The sequence below is a fragment of the Peromyscus leucopus genome, chromosome 10 (assembly GCF_004664715.2).
Source record: "Peromyscus leucopus breed LL Stock chromosome 10, UCI_PerLeu_2.1, whole genome shotgun sequence".
Classification (NCBI taxonomy): domain Eukaryota; kingdom Metazoa; phylum Chordata; class Mammalia; order Rodentia; family Cricetidae; genus Peromyscus; species Peromyscus leucopus.
This window is the reverse complement of record NC_051071.1, coordinates 89,308,331-89,318,431: the sequence shown is the minus strand read 5'-3', so window position 1 is coordinate 89,318,431 and position 10,101 is coordinate 89,308,331. Positions and strand designations below refer to the sequence as shown.

The 10,101-nt window shown below is 40.2% G+C and overlaps 1 non-coding gene and 1 pseudogene across 1 annotated transcript; one reads left to right on the top strand and one right to left on the bottom strand.

The window, feature by feature from the left end:
- The first annotated feature begins 3,117 nt into the window (after positions 1-3,117).
- On the top strand, positions 3,118-6,463 carry LOC114691874 (annotated as a pseudogene).
- A 2,112-nt stretch (positions 6,464-8,575) lies between these two features.
- LOC114691885 lies at positions 8,576-8,682 on the bottom strand. Its single transcript, XR_003734286.1, has one exon. It is a non-coding gene; the product is annotated as a U6 spliceosomal RNA (small nuclear RNA).
- Between the last annotated feature and the right edge of the window lie 1,419 nt (positions 8,683-10,101).

Below are 10,101 nucleotides of genomic sequence, written 5' to 3'. Positions count from 1 at the left end.
CATTCCTTGACAGAAATGCTAAGGGCCAGAGTGTGGACCTATGTATTTTGAGCACTCAAAGAAAAGAACTGACAACCAGTGTGACTACAGCAAATTTGTTCTTTATAAAGACCTTCAGGAGGAACATAACTAAAGCAATGCTGACCACTGAGGCTGCCGTGAGGAAGACACTACCAGGAAAATAAAAACACAAAGGAAGAAGACTGAAAGCTACACTCCCAAGAGCTCTGGAGAAAATAACTCCTGTAGTTCTCTGGAATCAACAATATTAACTCAGTAAGTGTGCTGGTTAGCTTTTTATCAACTTGATACACACTGGAGTCATCCGGGAAGAAGAATCCTCAGCCGAGGAATTGCCTTCATGGAATTGGCAAGTCTGTGGGCATTTTCTTGATTGATGATTGATATGAAATGGGCAAGCCCACTTTGGGGTCCTGGGATGTTTAAGAAAGCAGGCTGAACAAGCCGTGAGGAGCAACTAGTAAGCCATGTTCCTCCAGTGTCTCTGATTCAGTTCCTGCCTGAGTTCCCACCTGGCTTCTTTCAGGGGTGGCTTGTGATGTGGAAGTATAAGCCAAATAAACCTTTTCCTCCCCAAGTAGCTTTGGTTGTGATGTTTTATCACATCAGTAGAAAGCAAACTGCCAGTGAGTCAGCAAACTTCTAAGATGAGAAAAATAGAAAAGAACACATAGAAAATGAAGCCAAAAAGGAAAATCGAAAGATGAACAGAAGCCTGCTAAATTACAGGATTTCATTCAGTACAAACATTTCAACACTAACCTAAATATCAATGGTCTCAATTCCGGAGTAAAAGATGCACCTGGCAGGCTGAATTGAAAAGCAGAAAACAATAACCAACTGTTTATTGCAGCAGGAAACTCAACCAGCTGGCAATGTATATGGAGACTGAAAGTGCAAGGATGGAAAACGGCATTTAAGCAAACAGACTCCAAAAACTATGCTCCTACCTGACAAAGCAGATATCCAGCCAAAGTTAGGAAAAGTAAAGATAATTACATATTAATTATTGGAACACCCCATCACAAATGACTATAAATGTATATGTAAGGAAAATCAGTATAGCAAACTCCATAAATTAAACACTACTACACAAATGCAGTTGAATATAGTAATGGTGGGTGACTTTGGTTTTTTATTTTTTATTTAATATTCTTTAATGTATACTGTTTAATGAGAAAAAGTCATATCTGTGGATGAATATTTGCTGTTCTGTGCTGTAAGCATTGATGCTTTCTCTTCAGTGTGTAAAGAGTCCTTGGTAGTCTGCCTCTGATCCAGGAACCTTGGCCTAGACTTTGATTCGCCATGGTAGAGTGTGTGTGTGTGTGTGTGTGTGTGTGTGTGTGTGTGTGCGCTATTATTTGCTTTGCTTTTTCATTCTCTTTCCTTTTCACTCTTATCTAGTTATGGTTAGAATGATTGTCTCTAGTGTAGTTATTTCAATGATGGGTGCTACAGTGTTGGAGTACATTTCTTTTCAAATTTATTTTATTCTTTTATGTGTAGAAGTGTTTTCCTCCATATCTGTCTACATATGACATGTGTGTCTGGTGCATGTGGTGGCCACAAAAGGGTGTTGTGTCCCCTGGAACCAGAGTCAAAGTTGTGAGCTGCCATATGGGTGCTGAGAATTGAACCTTGATCCTCTGGAATGTAGCCAGCATGCTGACCCATCTCTCTAACTCCTGTAGTTTCTTTCTTCTTGTTAGTAATGTATATATTCTGCAATCTGTGGTTTTGGAAAACAGTACTTAGTAAATTTAGGAGACAGACAGTTGCTTATGAAGTTACTCTGACTGACTCATGATAGTTGAGTGATAAAATTTCCACATTTTACCCTGTACCCTAGTGTAGGAATCCTAGCTATGCATGTGATGTGTGTACTGTCCATTTAGAGTTGTTCAGCACACATGACACTGCTTGAGTACGCTCCCCCTTCAGTGAGAGAAAACTTCTGGAAGCTTAGGGGACCATGTACACCCTGGGTTCACACCTGGGTTCTGCTTGCTACTTGTCTGAGTGACTGCTAAAGTGCTTCCCACACTTCCAGGCTTGTGTGGGATTAGGGAGACTAAGGCTATCAGGCTGAGGACTCTGACCCTGGGCCCTGTGAAGCAGCACAAACCTGGAGCTCACGAGAAGGGAATGGTTGTAGTGAAGCTCACTGTCTCCTTTTTCCTGTTTGTGCCTGGGTAGTCCCCACCCCTGACAGTTTTGCTATAAAATCTTCTAGAACTTTCAGATTCTCCTACTTAAAAGGAATATATTCCAAGTCCAGTGATATCTATTTTGATATTTTTCTATGCTTTCAGATTTGATGCCTCAGCTTTTTATTAAGAAATGTGTGGTTAATATATTGTGCACCCCAATAAACTTATCTGGGAGTAGGAGAACAGAACAGCCACCATATTAAACATAGAGGTTAGCCAGTGGTAACACATGCCTTTGATCCTAGCATTCCAGAGGCAGAAATCCATCCAGATCTCTGTGAGTTCAAGGACACACTGGAAACATAGCCAGGCTATGGTGGCACACGCCTTTAATCCCAGGAAGTGATGGCAGGAAGCAGAAATGTATAGAAGGCATGAAGACCAAGAACTAGAGGTCTTTTGGCTTTTAAGCTTTTAGGCTATTAGCAACAATTCAGCTGAGATCCATTTGGATGAGGACTCAGAGGCTTCCAGTTTGAGGAAACAGGATTGGCTCAGAAGTTGGCAAGTTGAGATGGATGTGACTTGTTCTCCTTCTCTGATCTTCCAGCATTCACCCCAGTACCTGGTTTGGGTTGCTTTTTTTTTTTTTATTAAAAAGACCATTTAAGATTCATCTACAGAAATGTGCTATTAGATAATGTTAGTCTTTAAAATTAACCAAATATCGGCATTCTACATAATGGACAGCTGAAACTATGTGAAGTGTAGGGTGTTGTGACTGAGCTACCTGTTCTGGGCTGTGTCCCAATGACATCGTGGCCCACAAAAATCTTTGTGACCTGAAGGCAGAGGCCTGACACAGGCAGGCTGGGTGGAGGTGGTGCCCTCAGGAGCCCTGGCCAGGTTGCAGCCTCGGGTGCAGCTTACTTTTTAAGACCCAATGAAAGCCTTCTATGCTTTCTATACTGTCCTTTTGGTGTTTGGGCATGTCTCTGAAGCCAAGTTTGATGATTTCAAAGATGAGGAAGACATAGTAGAGTGTGATGATAATGATTTTGCTGAGTTTGAGGATGTCATGGAAGATTCCCAGGAGTGATAAGCACTGAAGATGATGAAGATGAGACCACTGTGGAGTTGGAAGGGCAGGATGAAAACCAAGAAGGAGATTTTGAAGATGCAGATACCCAGGAGGGAGATACTAAAAGTGAGCCATATGATGATGAAGAATTTGAGGGTTAAGAAGACAAACCAGGAGGGACATTCAGGCCCAGCGGTGGCCCACAGAGGTGGACAGGCCCTGCGGCGGAGATAAGCAGATGGAGGTGGACAGGCTCGGCGGCGGCAGCCAGCCGACAGAGACATTCAGGCCTGGTGGCGGCCCACAGAAGTAGACAGGCCACACGGCGGATAAAACCAGATTTAATCAATACCTGTCTACAAACTCAGGCCTACAGAAAGCACTAGAAGGGAAAATTCAACCCAAAGAAGCTAAACACATCCATGAAAAATCAAGCAATAGATAATCCCACACCAACATACACCACAGAAGAAACAAGCTGGTGTAGCTATCCTAATATCTAGAGAAAAAGGATGTTTCAAAAGAGAAGAAGTCTTGTGGCAATGCCTCAGTGGTCCAGGTAACTACCAGAACTCGGAAAAGTTGGTTGAACTTGGGATTGACTGGGAGACCAAAGATTTAAAAAGCAGAAGATTCTCTCAAGACACAAGTTGTGTGATAATAGTGTGTTTTGTGTGTGTGAATGACAATTTGTAAATGTTGAATTCTAGGCTTCGACAATCATTGTCAGTGCAGATTAAGCTGCAAGTATTTATGTTCTAAAACTTAAATTATAAAGCTAGTTATGTCTTTCTAACAACTAGTTTTAATGTTTATGAGCATATTTTACCTACATTACCTTTTCAGGATGTTGAGAAAGATGCATCACAAGCACAGGCTGGAGGCTGGGGACTAGATGGTTTTGAGGAAGAGGTCTTGGTGGACACTTGTATAGAGCAAAGGGAAGCAATGCCTTCTGGGAAATGAGCTAAGTTTTAATCTAGTCTTTAAGATTAGAAGTCAAAAACAAAAATATTAAGGAAAGGAAAACCTAATTCATCTTTGAAGTATTGTTATGTGGAATTGAATGGGACTTTTGAGGCCTTTCTTCCAGAAAACAAGGACTTGGTTGTCAGGCCTATATTAGGCCTAAACCTTGGTGCCATGTAGTTGTACTTAAATCATTTCAATGAAAGTGTCTTAGTTATTGGATCTTCTAGTGCAGTTTGGAGTTCTTCCATTTGAAAAATGTGATATTTGCATGGGATTGTTTGAATCTTGTTTTCTAGTCCCTCCCATCACCACCCTCATAGTCTGAAGGTAGATTTTTCTCTTGATAAAGGAACAAAAAAGGTGAACATCTTGTTTGTAAATAGGTATTTAGTAACTAGTGATAAACTTGAAATGGTAGAATTCTTTAAAGCCTAATTCTAGGTAGCCTTAAGAAAATGTATCTTAATTATTTTTTGAACCTGTATTCACCTTGTTTTTTTCAAATATCTTAAGTTATATTTTCTTTTTCAGAGCTGCTTCTTATTTGGGGCTACTTTTTTTTTTTTAATTGAGGCGTAATTCATAAAAGGGTATATTGTTTTGATGAGACTTTTTACAACTGTGGCTGGATGTCTTTCTTTAGTCTTCCAAGAAGGGCCATTTTACTTTTTTAGAGTTACTTTTTAAAGTCATGAGGTCAACAACTTGGACTACTATGCATGTAAGTGCTAATGCAAATTAAAGCCCAAGTTGACCTCCAGCAGCAGTTCATTCTATGTTGACAGTGAGAGAACACTTTGCCTGTTAGGATACTGTTACTCGTGGACTGAAATGCTGAAGAAACCCCTCCCCCTATTTTGTTTTTTGCAAAAATCAAGGTATATTCTAGGGTTTCCTGGTTGACCTCAACAGATAAACTGAGATGATAGTCTTAGTTCAGAAATGATCTGATTGTAGATTTACAGTCTACGTGTACAGCTGGCTAAGTGAGATCGCTTTCGCAGTTCTGCATGTATCCCATCGGCTCCCCATTAGTCACTGAACTCTTAAAACTGGTATTGTAACATTATCACAATGTTTTGCGCCAATTTTATAAAGTTTATAGTGCAATATGTGTTCCTTTTCTGAGGCAAACCAAAGGTATACTTCTCAAGGTTCTGCTGCTATCAGCAGCGTTGATGGAGGATTTTTTATACATTTGTAATAGATAGAAATAAACAAGAAAAAAAGTGGTGGAGGAAAAGGTGAACACTGCAAGAATACTCAAAAGGGCTGAGAGTTGCAAACGCCAAGAATGGCTTTGCATAGTAAATGGAATAGAACAGCTCTGAACTATAGCTTACTTTTCCTGGTTTGGTTTGACAGAATGATTGAATGCTTTTGTACAAAAATCAGAGCCTTAAAAACAAGGATTCGGTGAGATTGTAAAATGGTGTGCCACTTTGGCAAAACAGTTTGGTGGTTGGTCAAAATGCAAAACATTGTTACTCTGTTACTCAACAATTCTACCCTTAGGAATATATCCTCAAACTACTGAAAATGTGCACCTATGAAACATGTACATGAAGGTTTACAGCAGTGTGTTGCTAATAGTAAAAAAGTTAAAACAACTCAAATAGCTATCAAATACTGTAGAGAAATAAAATGTGGCTTATTCATACAATAGAATATTATTAAGACATAAAAATGAATGAGAAACTGACAGATTAAATGACTTTGGTGAACCTTCATAATTTCATTTGTAGATCTTTCCATTTCTAATTTATAAATACATTTGGGGTTATAAATTATAAATGTACTGTCTCCTGTCAACATTGTATACTTCTATTTGATGATTTGTGTCAAACATTATATGGAAATGTTTCCAAGTATTTTCTGTATTAACTGTGAATGAATAGAACAAAATAAATTGCCTGTGATGGAAAAAAAAGAAGACAAACCAGATACCTCTTCTAGCAAAAACAAGGACCCAGTAACAATTGTTGATGTCCCAGCACACCTCCAGATCAGCTGGGAAAGTTATTATCTAGAGATCCTGATGGTGACTGGTCTGCTTGCCTATATCATGAACTACATCATTGGGAAGAATAAAAACAGCTGACTTGCTCAGGCCTGGTTTAACTCTCATAGAGAGCTTTTGGAGAGCAATTTTACCTTCATGGGGGCTGATGGGACTAACATAGAAGCCACAAGCACGGGAAAGTTGAGTCAGGAGAATGACACATCTATAACCTAGGTCTGGAGCAAAATGTGGACTGCCAGACTCTTTGGCCATTCTGTCAGGAATGGGAGAAGGCACAGAAGGAATGATGGATACAAAGGCGGTTCACTTTCTTACACGCTATGCTGACAAGATTGAATCTGTCCATTTTTCAGACCATTTCTCTGGTCCAAAGATTATGCAAGAGGAAGGCCAGCCTTTAAAGCTGCCAGAGGCCAAGAGGACACCTATCATAGAAATAACTATACTAGAGACAACCATTCTAACCATAACTAGATAAGAGTAAAAAGGAAAGAGAATGAAAAAGCAAAGCAAATAATAACACACAGAGACTCCTACACACAGACACAGACAGACACACACACACACAGAGAGAGACACACATGCACACACACACACACAATCTGATCAAATATCCTGCAACGTCACAGCTAACTCCCTGATCCTCTGGCTCTTATACTCTTTCTGCTTCCATCCTCTTCCACAATGTTCTCTGAGCCTTGGGTGAGAAAGTGTGTAGATGCATCCATTGGAACTGTGTCCCCAAACAGCATTTTAGTTGGTTGTAGTTTTTTGTAACAGTCTCTATACATTGCAAAGAGAGTTTTCCTTGATGAGAGGTAAAGACTACACTTATCTATGGGTGTAAGGACAAGTGTTTACGGAGTGTTGTTAAGGATTATGCTGCTTTAGTAAATTAGAGTTATAGATTTTCCTCCAATAACTGTGGCTTCACTAGCACTGGTTAGTTATCTAGGTTTCCAGTACCAAGCTCAACTAGAGACTGCCTTAGTTAGGGTTTCTATTATTGTGAAGACACACCATGACCACGGCAACTATTATAAAGGAAAAACATTTAATTGAGTGGCTCAGAGTTTATAAGTTTACTCCATTATCATCATAGTGGGCCATGGTGGCACACAGGCAGACATTTTGCCCAAGAAGGAGCTGACAGTTTTACATCTTGTGTGGGCAACAGGAAGTGGCCTGTCTCACTGGGTGTGACTTGAGTATATATGAGGTCTCAAAGGCCACCTCCACAGTGACACATTTCCTCTAAAAAGACCACACCTACCCCAACAAGTCCACAGCACCCAATAGTGTCAATTCCTTTGAGGATCATTTTCTCTCAAACCACCACAGTTACTGGCAGGGCTTGTGTACCACTACTTCACCCACAGGGCTACTGGACAGGTCATCACTGATGTGGTTCATGATGTCATTGCTAGGGAGGACTGCTATGTCTCTCTCCTTTGGAAGCTTTCATGTGCCTTCTAGTATCTTCAAAGATAGTCCTCAGGGCAGGGTGGCAGGGAGGGGGTCATCCAAGTCAGTGACAGCTCAGGGGCCTCTGGGCCCTGTGTCTGAAGTGCATGGTGTCTTCATCAATGGGGAATTACCTTCCACCTCTGGAGGAAAACTAAGGGCAATAGCAATAGAGTGTATGTTTTAGGAGTCTCTTAGACAGCCCTGGCCACAACTCACAAGAGGGCTTCTCATATCCAGTATTTGTTTTTATTTTTTGTTAGGTGGTCTTTGGGAGCTCCATCAGCCTAGATGAGAAAGATTCATTAAACTATATATGTGTATGTATATTTTCTCTCCGGTCCCGCCAAACCCCAGCAGTCCTACAGCCCACTTATAAAATATACACACAGACACTTATATTATTTAAACTGTTTGGCCTAATGACTCAGGCTTCTAGCTATCTAGTTCTTACATCTTAAATTAAGCCATTTCTATAAATCTATACCTTGTCACGTGGCTCGTGGTTTACTGGCGTCTTCACAGGCTGCTTGTCATGGCAGCAGCTGGCAGTGACTCCTCCCACCTTCCTGTTCTCTCAATTCTCCTCTCTGTTAGTCCCACCTATACTTCCTGCCTGGCCACTGGCCAAGTGGTGTTTTATTTATTGACCAATCAGAGCATTTGACATACAGACCATCCCACAACAGTGAATTGTGGGCATTATAGCTTTTGTTGTTTTAGGCAAATAGTTAACAGTATGATTCCTTGAGCCTTTTTCATCCATCCATATTGTTATTTTATGTGCTTCTCTCCTCCTGTATTTACCTCCCTCCCCTTTCCTAAGGAGAACCCTTTTCTCTATCAAATCAATTTTATCCTAAAACTATGGAATGCTTCACCAATGTGTGTGTCATCCCTGCACAGGGGCCATGCTAATCTTCTCTGTGTCACTCCAGGCTTAGTATATGTGCTGTCAAAGCGAGCACAGGGGTTGACTTTAATACCCCACTCATATCAATAGGTTCTACAGATATCCACAAGTTAACAAACATAAAGCTAAACTGTGCCATAGATCAAATGGACTCACAAGACTTATACAGAATGTTCTATACAATCACTGAAGTCACATCCTCCTCAGTAACTCATGGGTCTTTTGCCAAGACAGATCACATTTTAAAATGTAAAGCAAGTTTTAACAAATAAAAAGATAATTGCTTGTATCCTACCAGATCATAATCTCAATAGAAGGAGAAGTCTTTGAAAAATTAAATTCATTCTTGATTATAGCCCTGAACAGCAACCTCACACCTGCACACAATAAAGGCCACTGTGATAATTCTACCAACAGCATTGTACTGAATACAAAATAATTCTAATTAATTCCTCTAAATACAGGATAGAGACAAAAGCAACCATTCCCTTAACTATTATTTAATACAGAGCCTGAATACTCATAGAAATAAGAGGAGAGGGAGGGGGGAGAGAGAGAGAGAGAGAGAGAGAGAGAGAGAGAGAGAGAGAGAGAGAGAGAGAAAGGAAAGGAGAAGTCAAATTACCCCATTTGTGGATGAAATGCTTCTATATTTAAAAATCCCACCAGGCTGACAGATTACTTGCCTAGCATATGGAAGGCTCTGGATTTGATCCTCTGAATCACACACCAAGAAAAGGGCTCTGAAAATCATCCAGGATCCAGCAAGATGTCTCTGCAGGTAAACCTGCTGGCTTCACAGACTGGAGATCTGAGATCAATCCAAGAACACCATGAAAAGGGGAACACAGTAGCATGTCTTTGGAATCCCAACACAGGGGAATCACCTGGAAACTGAAAGGCGAGATAACCTGGAGGACCCAGCATGGAAGAAAATACAGGAGAGATCGCTTCACAAGTTGGAAGAAAAGAACTGACTCTCAAAAGGATCTTATGATCTTCACACACAGTGTAACACACACACACACACACACACCAAGAGATGCTGTGGTAAAGCATCTCTGGATTTAAAAAAGCAGAGTTAGTTTTGGAAATTTGCTTACACACATCTGAATATACCTATAGCCACAAAATAGTGCACTGTAAATCTGTGAGGTGGATAATGTTAATTACACTACAATAAAGCCATTCTTAAAAAGAAATAGTGTGAAGTCAAAATCATTTAGACTATTAATTTTCATTTCACATCCTGAGTGAGCTGGGCAATAATCTTCGCGAAGAATGGATTTTAATTTTCTATGTACCCACCTAGCTTATGTGTATGTGGGTATGTGTATGTGGGTGGGTATGTGTGCAAGATAGACTTTTCAGTTCTCTAATTTTCATAATCTATCTTAATCCTAATAAATTTCCTCAAGCAGCTGATTCTGACACTGCATACTTCATATGGTTTTCAAATACAACTAAACTTAAA